The 15,655-nt window shown below is 43.8% G+C and overlaps 1 long non-coding RNA gene across 1 annotated transcript in view; it reads left to right on the forward strand.

The window, feature by feature from the left end:
• The window catches only part of LOC126991386 (uncharacterized), a 90,687-nt gene that overhangs the window by 58,156 nt on the left and 16,876 nt on the right, over positions 1–15,655 (forward strand). The gene's annotated exons all lie outside the window — the stretch shown is intronic.

The raw sequence follows: 15,655 nt of genomic DNA on the forward strand, positions 1-15,655 counted from the left end.
ATCAGGCAGGAATTTTGTTGGTTTATTATTTTATCATATTTAGTTATTCATCGCTAGCCTTAGTGTTATGAAATATTTCCATTATTCTTTTATTTTAAACGTTAGATTTACTCCTCGCATCCGCCATCAGCCCTCCCCTGGCGATCAGAACGAAAAGAAATAACGAAAAAGAAAAACACATAAAAGACAGGAAGAGGATTGCGAGGAAACCATTTCTTTTATTTGCTTTCCGGAATCTGGCTTATGTTCTTTGGCGCGGGTCAAAGGGAGGGAAAACTAAGGCAATTCACGCTGTGCTTTCATTCCTTCCTTGTGACGCTCTTCCGTGGGTCGCTGTTGCTTGTGGTGGAGTGGCCGGGGAGGGTGCATGCGGTGGAGTGCGGCAGTGAGCGGTTGTCGAATGTACAGTGTGAGTGGAGTGGTGGAATGAGTGGATACTTGGGGTAATGGGTGGTAGGATGTGGAAAAGGGAAGTTGTTACGGAATGGGGACTGTTGGTAGACGAGTGTGATAGCGAAAGGAGAAGAAAACAAAAGGAAGGAAGAAGGAAGGAAGGAAGGAAGGAAGAAAGGAAAATAGAAAACGAAGGAGAAGAGGAGGAAAGAAAGGCAGGAAAAAAGGAATAAAGAGAAGTAGGAAACGAAGGAGAAGAGGAAGAAAGGTAAGTAGGAAACGAAGGAGAAAAAGAAAAAAAGGAAGCAAGGAAAGCATTAAACGAATTAGAAGAATTGGAGGAAGGAAGGAAAACAGGAAACGAGGGAGAAAAGGAAGAAAGGAAGGGAGGAAGGAAGAAAGCAAAGTAGAAAACGAAGGAGAAAGGTCAGAAAGGAAGGAGGGAAGGAAGGAAGAAAGGCAGGAAGAATAGAAAGAAGGCAATGTGTGGTATAGAATGAACGGTGAGATGCAATACAGAGGTAGAGGCAGGCGCGGTAGTAGACGGCATATAGTGTACCCCTGCAGTAGAGTGGACAGCAAGGGGGCAGTGAAGTAGGCGGACAGGAGCGCTAGGGTGGTGTAGTAGCGTGTGGTGGAGTAGGCGGTAGGGTAAGAAAATGTAAGGTGTAGCGGGTGGGCGGTTGCGGGAGACAAGACGAGCCCGGAAAGATGCGAGTGCGGTGAAGTGGTCAGGCAGAGACGAGCAGGAGGAACGGCAGGGCTTCGGGTAGGCTGAAGGAAGGCAGGGGGAAGGGAAAGGAAGGGAGGGAGAGGGAAGGGTAACGGTAGAGGGGACGGGAGGGTAGGAAAGGAAGGTTCCGTGCTTTAAGAAACTGTATTCTCACATTTTTATTTCCGCGTCCCTCACGAGCGCTGAAGACTTCCTGAGGCAGTAAAATGTCTTGGGCAATGTTTCTTTAGCGTGCACAACTTTTCCACCCATTTCTTTTTTAGTTTATGTAACCTCTTTTTTAATATTTTTTTCCCTTTTTTTTCCTCTCCTTGCCCGGGCTTCCTGCGTCTTAATATTTCGTCAGGTTGACACGGCAAACATCCCGCACAACTTTACGCCGGGCTTCGCGGAAATATTTATAAAATTTTAACGGAGGTGCGGCTGATCAACTATTCATTCATTTTTCGTCTCTCTCCCTCTCTCTCGCTTCTTCTTTCCTTCTCTCTCGTGTCTTGACGCGAAGGAAAAATGTACGCAGCAGGTGGAGGGAGTAAGAGAAAAGTAAAGAATAACAAAGAGAGAGGAGAGAGAGTGAGGAAAAAAATACTATAATTACTTTTCCGTTTTTCCGACAGTTTTCCTTCCGTGTTCCTTGCGAGTTGCCGGCACTTTAGTCTTGCCGTTCTCTGCAAATAATTTACATATGCAAGGAATTCTCTCTCTCTCTCTCTCCCGCTTCCTCGCTCCGTCGTGCAAAACTTAAATTTCCACGATTGAGAAAACGTATTTTAGAGGTCAAGGTCTGGCAATGGAATAAAAATCAGACGTGGACGTGACTCTCATTCTTATCTCTCTCCCAGGAGCCGCCGGGGAGGGAGGAAGGGAGAGAGGGAGAGAGAGTCAGGGAAGGAAAGGGTTGGCAGTAGCAAGAACCAGGAGGTGTGGCGTCTTTTAAATTCTAAGCAAAAGTTGAGGATTTTTTTTTCCTTCCTGCAAGTGGGCGAAGTTATGTGTTATGTATGTTTGTATGAATGTATGTATGCAGGTGTGCCGGGAAGTAGGTAGTAAGTGTGTATGATACTGGGCGCGTGTCGGGAAGTTGAGGGAGAGTTTGGGCCACAAGGGGAAGGGGGTGAGGGAAGGGGGGGAGAGAGAGAGAGAGAGAGAGAGAGAGAGAGAGAAGAGAAGAGAAGAGAAGAGAAGAGAAAATAAAACAAAACAGGAAAGAAAGAAAAAGAAAAGAGAGAAATAAAGGGAAGGGAAGAGAAGAGAAGAGAAAACGATACAGAGAAAGAAAAGAAGGGAAAAAAAAGAGAAGAGAAGAGAAAAAAAAACATTCCTTTCCATTCTTGATTTTCTAAGCATCTCAGTCTTTTAACATTTCGCTTCTCATGCATGTTGCTTTTTTTCTTTTACATCTCTCCCCCCCCTCCCTCTGCTCCCCCCTCCCCCCTCTCCACCCTCCCCCCGCCATCCACTTACCCACACGCACGCACACACATCTCCACGCTCTCTAGTCTTCCTTTTTTATGTTTTTTTTTTTCCTCCACTCCTTCCTTTCCTCCCTCCTTCTTTTTTCCTTTCCTTCAATGCCTCTTTCTCCTTGATACATTTTCACCCTTCCTTCCTTTCCCTTTCCCTTCCGGTTTTCTTTAACTGAATCTTTCATTTTTCGTTCGCTCTTTTCTTCATTTTATTCTCTCTTGCTTTCGTTGTTATTCTTTATTTTTTATCTTGGTTTCATCATTTGTTCCATCCTTCCTTCCTTCATTCATTTTCTGCTTTTTTTTTTCCTTCCTTTTTCCCATTTTTCCCTTCTTCCATTTTTCCTACATTTCCTATTTTTCATCCTTAGTTTCTTCCTTCCTCCTAATTCATCTCTTCCTTCCTTTCTTTTATTTCCTGCTTTCCTTCCTTCTTTCTCTTCTTCCTTTTTTCCTTCCTTCCTTCCTTTCTTCCTTCTTTCCTTACTTCTTTTTCTGTCTGTCTTTCTTCCCACTCACTCTGCTTCCCATAATCCTCCTCTCACCTTTTATTTCTCTTCCTCCACCTCCTCCTCACCTCCTCTTTTTCTTTCACTTTCCCCACCCCGAGTCACCACCATTCTCTCCCTCCCACGCATATAATAACGTTGGTGGTGAGACAAATCATTATGGACATCGATCGCCGCTGAGTAAATCGCAGGGAAAGCCGCGAAAGTCGAGGGAAAGTGCAAGACATATATTCTCGTGCGACTTAGCAACTTGAGTGGGCGTCGGGGGATTACTGGTCTAAATCCGCACCAAAGACAAGAATTTATAGCAAACTCATGGATGAAAGGAAGGAAGGGAGGGAGGGAGGTATGTGAGGTGGGTGGGAGGGGGTGGGGGTGGGTTCTATGTGTGTGTGTTTGTGTGTTTTTGTAAGAATGTATAAATGAATGTTAGTCTATGGAAGTGTTGAATTTATTGTTTTACTGATGAAACAAAAAAAGGTCTTGGTTTTATGAGTGTGTGATGGGGGAGACCAGTGTGTGTGTGTGTGTGTGTGTGTGTGTGTGTGTGTGTGTGTGTGTGTGTTTTAAAGGTGCTTGCGATTTCTATGAAGGCTGCGTTTAAGTTTCGTGCTCTCGTTGTTTTCTTACTTTTTTGTTTTGTTTGGGGGGGGAGTTATAACAGGCTCTTCCTTGTTATCTTTGAGTATTTTAAATCATGGTTTCTCTTTTCTCTTTCGGGGTCTTCTTTCTTTTTTGTTCGTTACTATTCTTGCAGTTAAAGAGGCGGGTCAAGGGCACAGACACACGAAAAGCCTGCTCAGCGCTACTTATGCAAAGGAAACAATGGGAGCATGAAACTAGTGATGTAATGTAGAAAACGAGGCAGTATTTCGGCGGATTTTACAAGATTGAAAACTGTCAGTAAGAGAAGGGGAGCTGACGAGGCGAAAAGCCTTTGACTACTCCGTTCAAAATTGCTGAGTGTGTTGAACCCCACCTTCCTCCTACACACACCAGCTCCATACTCCATACAAAAGCGAACAAGGCCAATATATATGGTTAGCATCGATAAAGGGGGAAAATAACTGGTGGAGACGATACAGAACGATTAATATTGAGGATGTTGATTCAGCTAAAGGTGTTATATGAAATTTCAAGTTAAGATTAGAAAGGCTAAGGGTTAAATGTTCTGTGAGTTGTATAATTCCTTTTATTTGGGACGTTTGTTGAATAAAGTTTATCAGTGAAATGTAGAATTATCAACGTAATTAAGAGTGAATAGAACAGGTTGTTTTGGAAAGATCATTAATGAACAATAGAAAAAGAGGGGAGATAAAAGAGATCCCGGCGGACCACCACTGTTTATAGGTTTCAGGGTAGAACAATGTCTTATTTACTATTCCTTTGATCACGAGTTTTTGTACATATGCCTAATTGCTTTTGTGGGAAGGGGAATAGGAGGGGATGTTTTGTGTGTATAGTGATGGATAATAAGTTTGTTGTTTCCCTTTCGAAGACTAAAAGAAGGCGTTTTAGTGCTCATACATATTGATTTAGAACGGGGGAATGGCATGAAAAGGACAATGAAAGTAATATCAGTGGCAGTAAAAATAATAACCATAATGATAATGACGATAATAAGAATGATCGTCGTCGTCGTTGTCGTCACCGTCGCCGTCGCTATCCCCACAACCCGACCACTAATATCCACCCGAGCCCTGAAGACAAAACAACAGATCGCGATAGGGCTGAGCGACCCACCTCTCAAGACCCACACGGCGAACTTTGTGGCCCCAAGTTTCCTCAAAAGAAAGATGGGGAGGAGAGGGAGGAGGAGTAAGAGGAGGAGGGCGAGGGAAAGGATAAGAAGGATGTAGAAAGAGTAACAAAACGCCTTTAATCTTGCCTTCCTTTGTTCCTGGTCTTCAGCGGTGCGTCATGGCCGTAATGAATTGTCAATAAGAATCGATATTTTATCCCTCACGGCCAGATGGAAAGCAAATGGAAGATAATAATGTTGACTTAAAGTGCTTCTTTGATCGAGCAGAAGACAAGGGGGAGGGAAGCGGAGGCAGGAGATCTACATGAAGGAGAAAAAAAATGAAAGAGGAACGCCCGAGTTACCAAAAATCGTTGGTATTAAATCCTTTATGGTTCACTGGAGACTGTGAGTTATGGAAGGAAAGGAGGAAGCGGAGGAGGAGGAGGAGGAGAGGGGAAGGGAGGAGGGCCAAGGAGGGGTGAGGAAGAGAGGAGAGCGGACTGAGAGAGAGGAAAATCCGCGAATAAGAAGATTAAGACTGAATAAAGAAGGAATCGAGAAAAGCTGAAAGGAAGAGACGCTAAAATGAACCGCTGAAAGGATAAAGAAAACCTGGAACAGTAGAAGAAAGAGAAGAAGAAGAAATGGGAAATGTGATTGTACGTAGAAAATAAATTAAAAGATCTCTGTATAAACACACACACACACACACACACACACACACACACACACACACACACACACACACACATAGATAGATAGATAAACAGAGACAGAGAGAAAAGCAGACAGAGACAGAGTGAGACGGAGATAGAGAAAGACAGAGCTAGACAGTAAGAGACACAAAGAAACAGAGAGAAAGAAAGAAACTCGTGTAGGCAACAAAGGGATAACCTCGCCTAAGACTAGTGGAAATAAAGGAGGAAAAAATAGCCGGAAGGAAGAGTGATCGCCGCCGCGTGTGAGGGCCGCTGACCGAGGCTAATTTATTGCTCTGCTAAAACTCTACGAAGGACTCACTGTTATTGGACCTCGAGGGATGTGTGTGCAGTGCTGGGGGAGTCGTGGGGATGGGGCGAAGGGAGACGAAGAGTGGGTAGGGCGGGGAGAAAGTTGCCCGATAAGGGGTAACTACAGCAGGACAGTTAACGAACCTACACCATACGACTACACACTCTTACTGTCTTTATCCCCCACCTGTAGTACCTTTTCCACCAACTCGCTTCCTCTTCTTATTATTCCCTTGATTATAAAAAAAAAAGCGGAGCTGGTGGGGCAGGGAGAGAAAGAAACGTTAGGTGAGGCGGAGCATGGCTGGGCGGTCACTGAGGTACAAGAGGACATGTGAGGATTTTGCACTCTCAGAAATGGAGGGTTAAAAGTAGAAAGAATTGCCTTGGGAAGTGACATTGCTACGTATTGTAAGCGTAGCCTTTTTTTTTTTTTTTTTTTTTTTTTTTTTTTTTTTACATGTCAGCCTATAGCGCCGGTAGGCTTTCTTGAGGGGCCTGGATGCTAGTCGTCCCCATCCCGTCATAGCGCAGGCAAGTGTTTTAAAGTGGCGCCATCTTTTCTTGGCTCATGCTGTCCCCCGGAACTCGTTCTTGATCACTTGGTCGGTTTCCTCTAGAGTCCGGGTTGGTGGGTGGTCATCAGGACAGCATGCGGGTAGTCTTACGCCACTCGGCGGTGACTGAAAAATCCCAGGTGGTAGCGTGGGGGATTCGAATCCGCGTCGTCCATCACGCGGTGAATGCGGTGCCCGCACGCATCACCTTGCTAGTGGACGATGAGCCGCGATGCTCTCAAACCTATTTCACATACATTGAAATAGAAGGTTTCACGAATGTTGAGTGGAAGGCTTCGCCTCCGAGGCCTAACTCACACGAAAAATAGGGACAGGTGCAGATAAGCTATATATTTCCTTTCCTCTTACGTCGCTGCTTTGTTCTCGTACCCTTTCCCTGAGTGAGAAAAGGAGCGGAGGCTGAGGCTTTCTCCCACTCATCCCTCCGCACCGCCTGATGCTCTCCTTAGTCGTTTTAAATTGGGGAGGTCTGGAAAGTTACTAAATTAATTACTTCTGGAGAAATAACAGATTTAGATAATACACACACATTATGTGTGTGTGTGTGTGTGTGTGTGTGTGTGTGTGTATAGGCTATATTAAATATATATATATATATATATATATATATATATATATATATATATATATATATATATATATATATGTGTGTGTGTGTGTGTGTGTGTGTGTGTGTGTGTGTGTGTGTGTGTGTGTGTGTGTTTACACACGTAAAATAAAAAATAAAATAAAAAGAGGTAAGTAAGGAAAACGTGGGTCAGGGGGGGGAGTCTTGGGACTGTTGGGGACTGGTGGGGCGGGACAGGCAACGGCGGGGGAATGAAGGGAGGGGGAGGTTGCGGGGCGGGGAGGTTGCGGGGCGGGGAGGTTGCAGGGCAGGGAGGTTGGAGGGCAGGGAGGTTGCTGGGCGGGGCGGCATTACGTAAAGGAGCTCGTCTGAGGAACCTTTAACAACAAAAACGCCCAAAGACTCCTGGACGCGGGCGGCCCCTGAAAGGAGCTCTGGGGCCACAGTCAGCTTGTTAGGCCGCGAGGAGGCGAGGTGGAGGGCGGTGAAGGAGGGCCGGGCAGGGAGGGGAGGGAAGGGCGCTTGAAGGAAAAAGGGAGAGGGAAGGTCGGTCCTATTAGGAAGAAGGAAGAGGAGAAGGAGGAAGGAAGTTCACCGAAAGAAAGGGAAAAAAGGTAATTATAAAAAATGTGGAGTCGAATTTTTCAGAAAGGAAGGATGATCAGTGAGAGAGGAGGACACGGGCTTAAAGGCGTACACACACACACACACACACACACACACACACACACACACACACACACACACACACACACAGAGGCACGCACGCACACACACACACACACACACACACACACACACACACACACACACACACACACACACACACACACACCAATTTTACACGAGTTACATCTTGTCCTTAGCGATAGTAAAGCCTTCGATAACTCTACGGGCGGAGAACCTCTACTCTACCACACACCCTTTACTTCACCAAACTTACAAGCTTCTGGCGTCTCCATAAACGTCGCTCCGTTCGTAAGAAGCTTTTTTTCTAAGGGTTACGTAAAGACATGAAAGGAATACCCTGAAGAGTTTTCCACAAAGGTCCTTTTCTCGAGCTTCGTCTGAGGGGCTGGTTGGTGGCGCGGCCTTATGTCATCTGGTCCCGTCGCGTAATTGACTACCACGAAAAAAAAATAATTCGCTCTTGTTTTGCAGTAATTTCAATCATTGGGTTATGGTGTAATGAGCAACCACTGAGAGCAGGGAAAAATGGCAAATAGATAATGAAGACGAGATGTGCACGGAGGGAAGGCGCATAATGGACGGAGAGGGAACAATGGTAATTAGATGAGAGGGGAAGAAGAGTGTGACGAGGGGAGCGGTGAGTGAGCGAGGGGACGTGTGCATGGGCGAGTGAGAGCCGCGGAGAAAATGCTCGCAATCTGTATTGATCCTCACAAGGCAGAAGACGAGGAACAAAAGTAGTAACAGGAAGCAGCAGGAGCAGGAAGGGGAAGGAGCATCATCTGGAGGAGAAGGAGGAGGAAACCTGGAAACATGGAAGAGTGGGTAATAGAAAGTGTGATGGCTCATTGTAAGACTGCCTGCCTTAGTGACATTTATAATCAATTCGTCAGCCGCTTGAGTGACCCACCTCTCCCATCCCTGACTCATCCCATAGCCTCCCACATCACTGACTCCCCATTAGCCTCCCCCCTGACTCACCCATAGCCTCCCCATCTTTGACTCTGCCCTAACCTACTCATCCTTGACTCACCTTCCCATCCCTGCCTCCCCAATATCCTCCCTACCCCTGACATTCCCTCTTCAGCCCTCACAGTACTCGGTCTAAAACTTTTGTTCAAGGCTACGGGAGCCGCGTCAAGGGAATCAAAGATGAGGCCGACACGAGAGACGGAAGGGCCGCCCCAGCTCCTCCTTTACCATGTATCGGTGCCCTTCGAGAGACGCTTAGCCAGACGCTGCTAATTAATGTTTCGGGGCGGCGGCGGCGGGGACATGGAACGTTTGGGTTTAGTTATTCAAGGCCGAGTCACTGTAAGTTGGGAGTGTGTTGGGGACGGCCACCATGTGTGTGTGTGTGTGTGTGTGTGTGTGTGTGTGTGTGTGTGTGTGTGTGTGTGTGTTTTGTGGGGAGTGGGGGGGGTATGTTAACTTACTAGTCTCCGTCTGCCTTATTTTTTTGTACTTATTTAGCTTTTACATCATAATATTCTTACATTTTCATTTTTCTATTGCTATCATCATTATTATTTTTATTTTTTCTTGTATAAGGTATGTATTTCTCCTCGTTGTTTTTGATCCTCCAATTGTTGTTTTTGATGGGGTTGTTGTTGTTATTGTTATTTCGTATTTTGTTGTCGTTTTTGTGTGTGTTGCTTTGATGTCATTTTCATGGATTTTGTTATCATCGTCTTTTGGATGATATGATTAGTCCTGTTGTCGTCTTAGTCGTCGTCGTGGGTGTTGTTGCTGTCTTCTTGGATGTTATAATTATTGCTGTCGTTGTTTTCGTCGTCGTCGTGAATGTAGTTGTCGTCCTCTTTGTGGAAGTTGTTGTTGTTGTTGTTGTTGCTTGAGGAGAAGGAGGAAGAGTATTAAAATATTCTTTAATGAGTTCTGGGTTTAATTTTCTTCCCTTTCTCCTCCTCGCTTTCTTGGTGCTTCTCTTTCCTCCTTTCTCCCCCTTCTTAACCTCTCCTTCTCTCCCTCCCTCCAGTCCTGTGTCCCTCCCTTCTTCCCTCCCTCCTCCTCCCTTGCCTCTCCTTCCCTCCCTTCCCCCCTGATCCCTCACTGCAGTTCTGCGTCCCTCCCTTCCTCCCTACGTCCCTCCTCCTCTGTTGCTTCTCCTTTCTCCCTTACCCTGTTCCCTCCTTTTAGTTCTGTATCCCTCCCTTCATCCCTCCCTCCTCCTCCTCCTCCTCTCTTGCTTCGCCCATTCATCCCTTCCTCTGCCTCCTCCTCCTTCTCCTTCTTTTACCCGTATTGAGCTCCTCGGCAGGTGGTATTGGGGTACGATGTGGGTTGCTCTTATCATTATTATTATTATTATTATTATTTTATTAGTATTATTATTATTATTAGTAGTAGTAGTAGTCGTAGTGGTATTAGTAGTAGCAGCAGTAGAAGTAGTAATAGTAGTAGTTTCTTTCAAGTTCTTGCTTTTATATAGTATATGAGGGACCTCACTTTACCGAGCACGCAAAGTAGACAGAAGGACTGACCGAAAAAGTAGGTCAGATTTGTTTTAATACTACCATCTTGAAAGCGCTCAAGTCGTAGAAAGGAAGAAATACAGGAGAAGGAAAGCTATTTCTGAGTTGTCTCGGAAAAAGATAAAAAAAAAAAGATTCTGGTTAACTCTTGTATAATGAATTTGGACCGCATAGAGATGAGCTAGAGTAGAAAGTCTTGTGCAAAGGGTTCGCGGGAGGGGTGGAGACATGCAGTTAGCAGGTTCAGAAAGCAGATACCCTAAAAATATTGATAATGGATAAAACGAGAGGTAATGTGGCGGACTTTAAGAGATAGAAGACGGTCAATATGAGGAGGGGAGCTAATGAGACGAAAAGCTTTGACGTTACTCTGTCCAAAAGCGCTGCGTGTTGGTCCCCTGAGCCGTCACACTCTTGCTAATCACGCTCCTTAAATTTCTGCCGGAATTAAGACAAATCTATCCTTCGACTTACCAAAATTTTTTCATCATTAATGTCAAAATCTTGCAAACTCCAATTCCTCCAGAGAATTATGGCGTGTATCCAAAACTCTCTCCAACTATTTTACCTCATCTTTCCTGCCTCTCCTTAATCCTGACGGCACTACAGCTGTCACATTAATCTATAACGCTGATGTCTTCCCTAAACCTTTCTTGAAAATTCCACCTTGGACGATACAGGGCATTTTTTTACTAATCTCTCCTTCGACTATACTCTTCCTGATATTGGTATAGTTATGATGATGTTTTCTATGTTTTCTCTGATCTTAATCTTCAGAAGGCGTTTCGGTGGTGATCTGATCTTACCAGCTGATTCTTGGCCCATCCTTTCTTTGCCTTTCTTTTGCCTTAGATATCATGGAAGCTTTTAACAGTCTGGCAAAATTCTTCGTTTTTTTAACTATCTACCTACGCCCTTTTGGACAAATAAGAATCAAAAGCTTTTCGCCTCATCAGCTCCCCTTCTTCTAGTGACTCTTCTACTTCTTGGATTCCATCGCAGTGCTGCTTCTCTTGCTGTATTCTATCGATATTTTCATGGTAGCTGCTCTTCTAAACAATCTAGCTGCATGCCTCAGTTAACGCGTCTTTCTACTTTAGCTCATCCGAATGTAGTCCAACTTCCTAATGCAAGAGTTAACCAGTAATTTTTTCATTCATCCCTTTTAATGGTAAACTCTTAAAAAGCATCCGTACGTCTGGATTTTCTCCTTATAACTTGAGAATCTTAAAGTAGGGAATGTGTAGATAAACTCCAACCGATATTTTACAACATTTATCCTCCTCCAGTCACCCTCTTGTAGAAATAATAGGGATTTGCAGGCTGCCTCCTTTATTGCAAACACTTATTAAACATATGAAGGTATAGCAAGACGAACAACACAGCAAAGGCAAAAAGAGAGTCGTCATGGAATCGTAATCGTCGTGGTCGTCACAGTCGTCGCGCGTCGTACATATTGCCCGCAGTACTAAAGGGACTCCTGTTTGCCTTCCATGCTGTCAATATTTACCAGAGCCTCATAAGACGACCTTCCCCTGGCCCCTCCCCCCTCCCTCCCTTCTTCAGCCGCTCCTGCACACAAACTTTACAGACGCTACTCGCAGATTCACCTTTTATGGGATTTGATGCCCCCTCTGCCGGTCCGCCGATTCCGAGATTTAGCCAACCCTTGTGTGTGTGGGTGGAGGGAGGGTTGTGTGTGTGTGTGTGGGGGGGGGGTTCTGTGTCTGTCTCTGTCTGTGTTTGACTGTATGTTTGTGTATGTGTATGTGTACGTATGTCCTTCTGTCTGTCGGTTTCTGTCAGTTTTTTTAGTTATCATATCTCTGTCAGTGTATGTTTGTCTGTTTCGGTTTCTGTCAGTGTTTTTTGGCTAGTCTATCTCTGTAGCTGTTTGTCGGTTTGCCTGTCTGTTTGCTATATCCGTCTATCTGTCTGTCTATCTCTCTGGTAATTGCGTTCGAGTTGAAATCAATGAAGTTTTAGAATCGTGAAACTTTTAATAGCCGTAGTTTGTCTGATACTGTGAATGGTTAAGGAAGGGAACTCGTTAGGTTAGATATAAATGATATATATGAATGCCAAGAAAAAAAGTGTGAAGTGTAAGCTCTTGCGCGATCTGAGAAGACGTGAAATATTAAAGCGAATGAGGTGAATCAGTGAGGGGCTTTATACATTTTGCACGTCAGAAATGAGTCCTCGGCATGAAACGTTAATCTGATCGACTAAATCTGAATCATTATGAGCGAAGTGGAGATAACCTTAAATACGGAAACTTGAATGAATCGGTATGCCATGTGACCCTCTGGTGGTCATCTCTAGAAACTGAATCTTCTATAGAGACTTATTATTATATCATTTTTTTTACTTATATTATTCGTTATGGCTCATATTTTTTTTACTTATTCATATTAATTTTTATAGCACATTTTTTTTACTTATACATATTAATTTTTACTTACTCCACATTATTTGTTGTAGCTCATTTTTTTTTACTTATTCTTATCAATTTTTATAACCCATTTTTTATACATATTAATTTTTACTCTTACTTTTTATTAATCATTCACCTGACGCAATAATTCACACATGCTACCTTGAATACTTTACATAAGGATTACTTTGGTGGTTGTGAAAATACATCTTTTTATTCATTTTTTTCATTATTACCTTTACTTTTCATTTCCCATTCACCAGAGGCAATAACTTCCACATGCTACCTCGAATACTTTCCACAATTGCTACTTCATGTCTGAGCCTTTACGAAGTTGATTAAAAAATAACAACTGATTTCCAGCTTTCTCATACGTAGTTACTCCCTTCGTAAAGTGAGACTTGTATCGTTTGTAGAAAGGTACTGCAACGGACAACACTTATTAATTACCAGCAAATGATTTCTCTTTGTGTTTCTTTACGCACGCTCCTTCTGTAAGTTAATAAAAAGGACGAGTCGTTTCAATCTTTTATCTTACGCTTCCTGCCCTCCACTCGCTTATAGAAAGGTAGTATCGCCTGTGACAAAACTAATTAATGGACACCTGTTGTTTGTCCACCTGTCTGTCCCTTTGTCTCTGCCATTGAAGCGGAGCAGCGGCGCGTCAAAAGTCCTCGTATAGCACGGACGAATTGTATGTAAATAAATGTCTGGAAACACGATTCATTTATGTTGCTAAAAATAATCACGGCTCAAAAATACTGAATAAATTAAGTGTTTGAACATGTGAACGTAAATTAAACTGCCTTAATCGAATCAGCGAGAGAGAGAGAGAGAGAGAGAGAGAGAGAGAGAGAGAGAGAGAGAGAGAGAGAGAGAGAGAGAGAGAGAGAGAGAGAGAGAGAGAGAGAGAGAGAGAGAGAGAGAGAGAGAGAGAGACTTAATGCTCTTCTTTTCTTTATTTCATCATTGCTATTGTTGTTTTTGTTGTTGGTGGGGTTGATAGTTTTTGTTATTTTTTTTTCTTCTTTTATGGTGTTGGCGTTTTTTATGTCGTCAAGGAAACACACACACACACACACACACACACACACACACACACACACACACACACACACACACACACGCAACAACACCCTCCCGCCCCCACCCCTTCCCCCGACCCACCCCCCTTACACAAACCAAGCTTCCATCATCATCATCATCATCATCATCAGGCCACTTCACTCATGCTTTCAAACAACTGAATAAGGACGGGACGGGACGGCGGATGCGAAATTGTGTGAGATGCATTTACTCACTTCTCTGGCGGCGGTGGTGATGGTGGTGGTGCTTCAGACTCCTCCCCTCTTCCATAGCTCTTCTCCTTTAGTCTTCCTCGCTTCCATCAACATCCTCTGAGTAGCTGGAGACTCGCAGATGATGGGCTGAGTGTGTTGCATCTAGTAGGGGAGAGAGACGGATGAGGAGAAGAGAGGGAATGAGACTGCGGGGAAGAGAAGCGGTGAAGGATGCTCAGGAAAGGCTTGTAAGGGAGGAATTAAGGGGAGAGAGGAGAGCCCCGTGACTGAAAAGGAAGGATGAAAGCAAAGGAAGCATTAGGGAAACGTGGAGGAGTATGAGAGAAATGTAGATGCAGAGAGTAAAAGGTATTTAGGGTTGGAGTTTCGTCTCAATGTGCTTTAAGAGTTAGTGACTTTGTGTAGTATAGTGAGAGAGAGAGAGAGAGAGAGAGAGAGAGAGAGAGAGAGAGAGAGAGAGAGAGAGAGAGAGAGAGAGAGAGAGAGAGAGAGAGAGAGAGAGAGAGAGAGAGAGAGAGAGAGAGAGAGAGAGAGTAAAAGATAGATAGATAAACGTAGAGAGAAAGATACAAAGAGAATTTTTCATAGATGTGGTATTAAACAGTTACTGATATATTTAAAGTTAGAGAAGGGAAAAAAATTATAAAACCGGTCAGATAGAAACTAAATATTAAGTAAAACTATAAAGACAATGATTTACCTGTAGAAATTTGAATGAAGTTATGAAAAAGTAACCGACCTAACTTTTAACCAAATCTAACCAAATATAATCTAACATCTATAGCTCAATCTCACTTATGTAACCCAGCTCTCACATTACCTAATAAATTAACCTAACCTACCTTAACCAAACCTAACCAAATATAATCTAACATGTCTAGCCCAACCTCACTTTATAACCCAGCTCTCACATTACCTAACAACCTAACCGAACTTCCTAAACCTAACCATATATAACCTAACATCTCCAGCTTAACCTCATTTATGTAACCCAACTCTCAGATTACCTAACACAACCTTCTCTCCCGTCAGCATCTCATTCATTCATTCAGTGAGTCAAAGTCGAGGCAGCAAGTCCGTGAATAAGTTAGATAGTTCTTTAAGTAGTTAACCAGTCAGTCAATCAGTTAACCAGACAACCGCCAACTTTTCAACGGATTATATAAGTCAATAGTTACCATTTAGGCGTTTAGATAGCTAAGTTTTGTTTATTCAGTCATTCAGTCAGTCAGTCAGTTAGAAATAGAGTGAGGCAGCTTTCTAGTTAGTCAGTTAGCCATTCATTCAGGCAGCTATCTAGTCAGTCAGTTAGGAATCCAGACAGTCAGATTTCTAGTCAGTCAGTCAGTCAGCCATCCGGTCAGGCAATTTTTTAGCCACTCAATCAGCTAGCCATCCATTCAGGCAGCTATCTAGTCAGCCAACCAGTTAGTTAGTCAGCCAGCAAGTCAGACACCCCGCCAGTCAGTTAGCCAGCCAGCCAGCCAGCCAAGCGTTTCATCTGATTGTTAAGGGAATATTTAACTTCTCTCCACATACAAAATGCACGCCCTCCCCTCCACTCGGCTTGTGTTGCATAGTGAAACAAAGGAGAAGAGAGAGCCTTTGAGCGCAATATTCAATGCAGTCAGAGAGGCCATTGACCGTACGCTTCATCACACTGTTGAGGGAATATTTAACGTTTTTTCACCGTCCATTCACTGTACTCGACAATTGGCGGTGAACGTTGAAATTAAG

This window comes from Eriocheir sinensis, unplaced genomic scaffold (genome assembly GCF_024679095.1).
Source record: "Eriocheir sinensis breed Jianghai 21 unplaced genomic scaffold, ASM2467909v1 Scaffold269, whole genome shotgun sequence".
Classification (NCBI taxonomy): Eukaryota; Metazoa; Arthropoda; class Malacostraca; order Decapoda; family Varunidae; genus Eriocheir; species Eriocheir sinensis.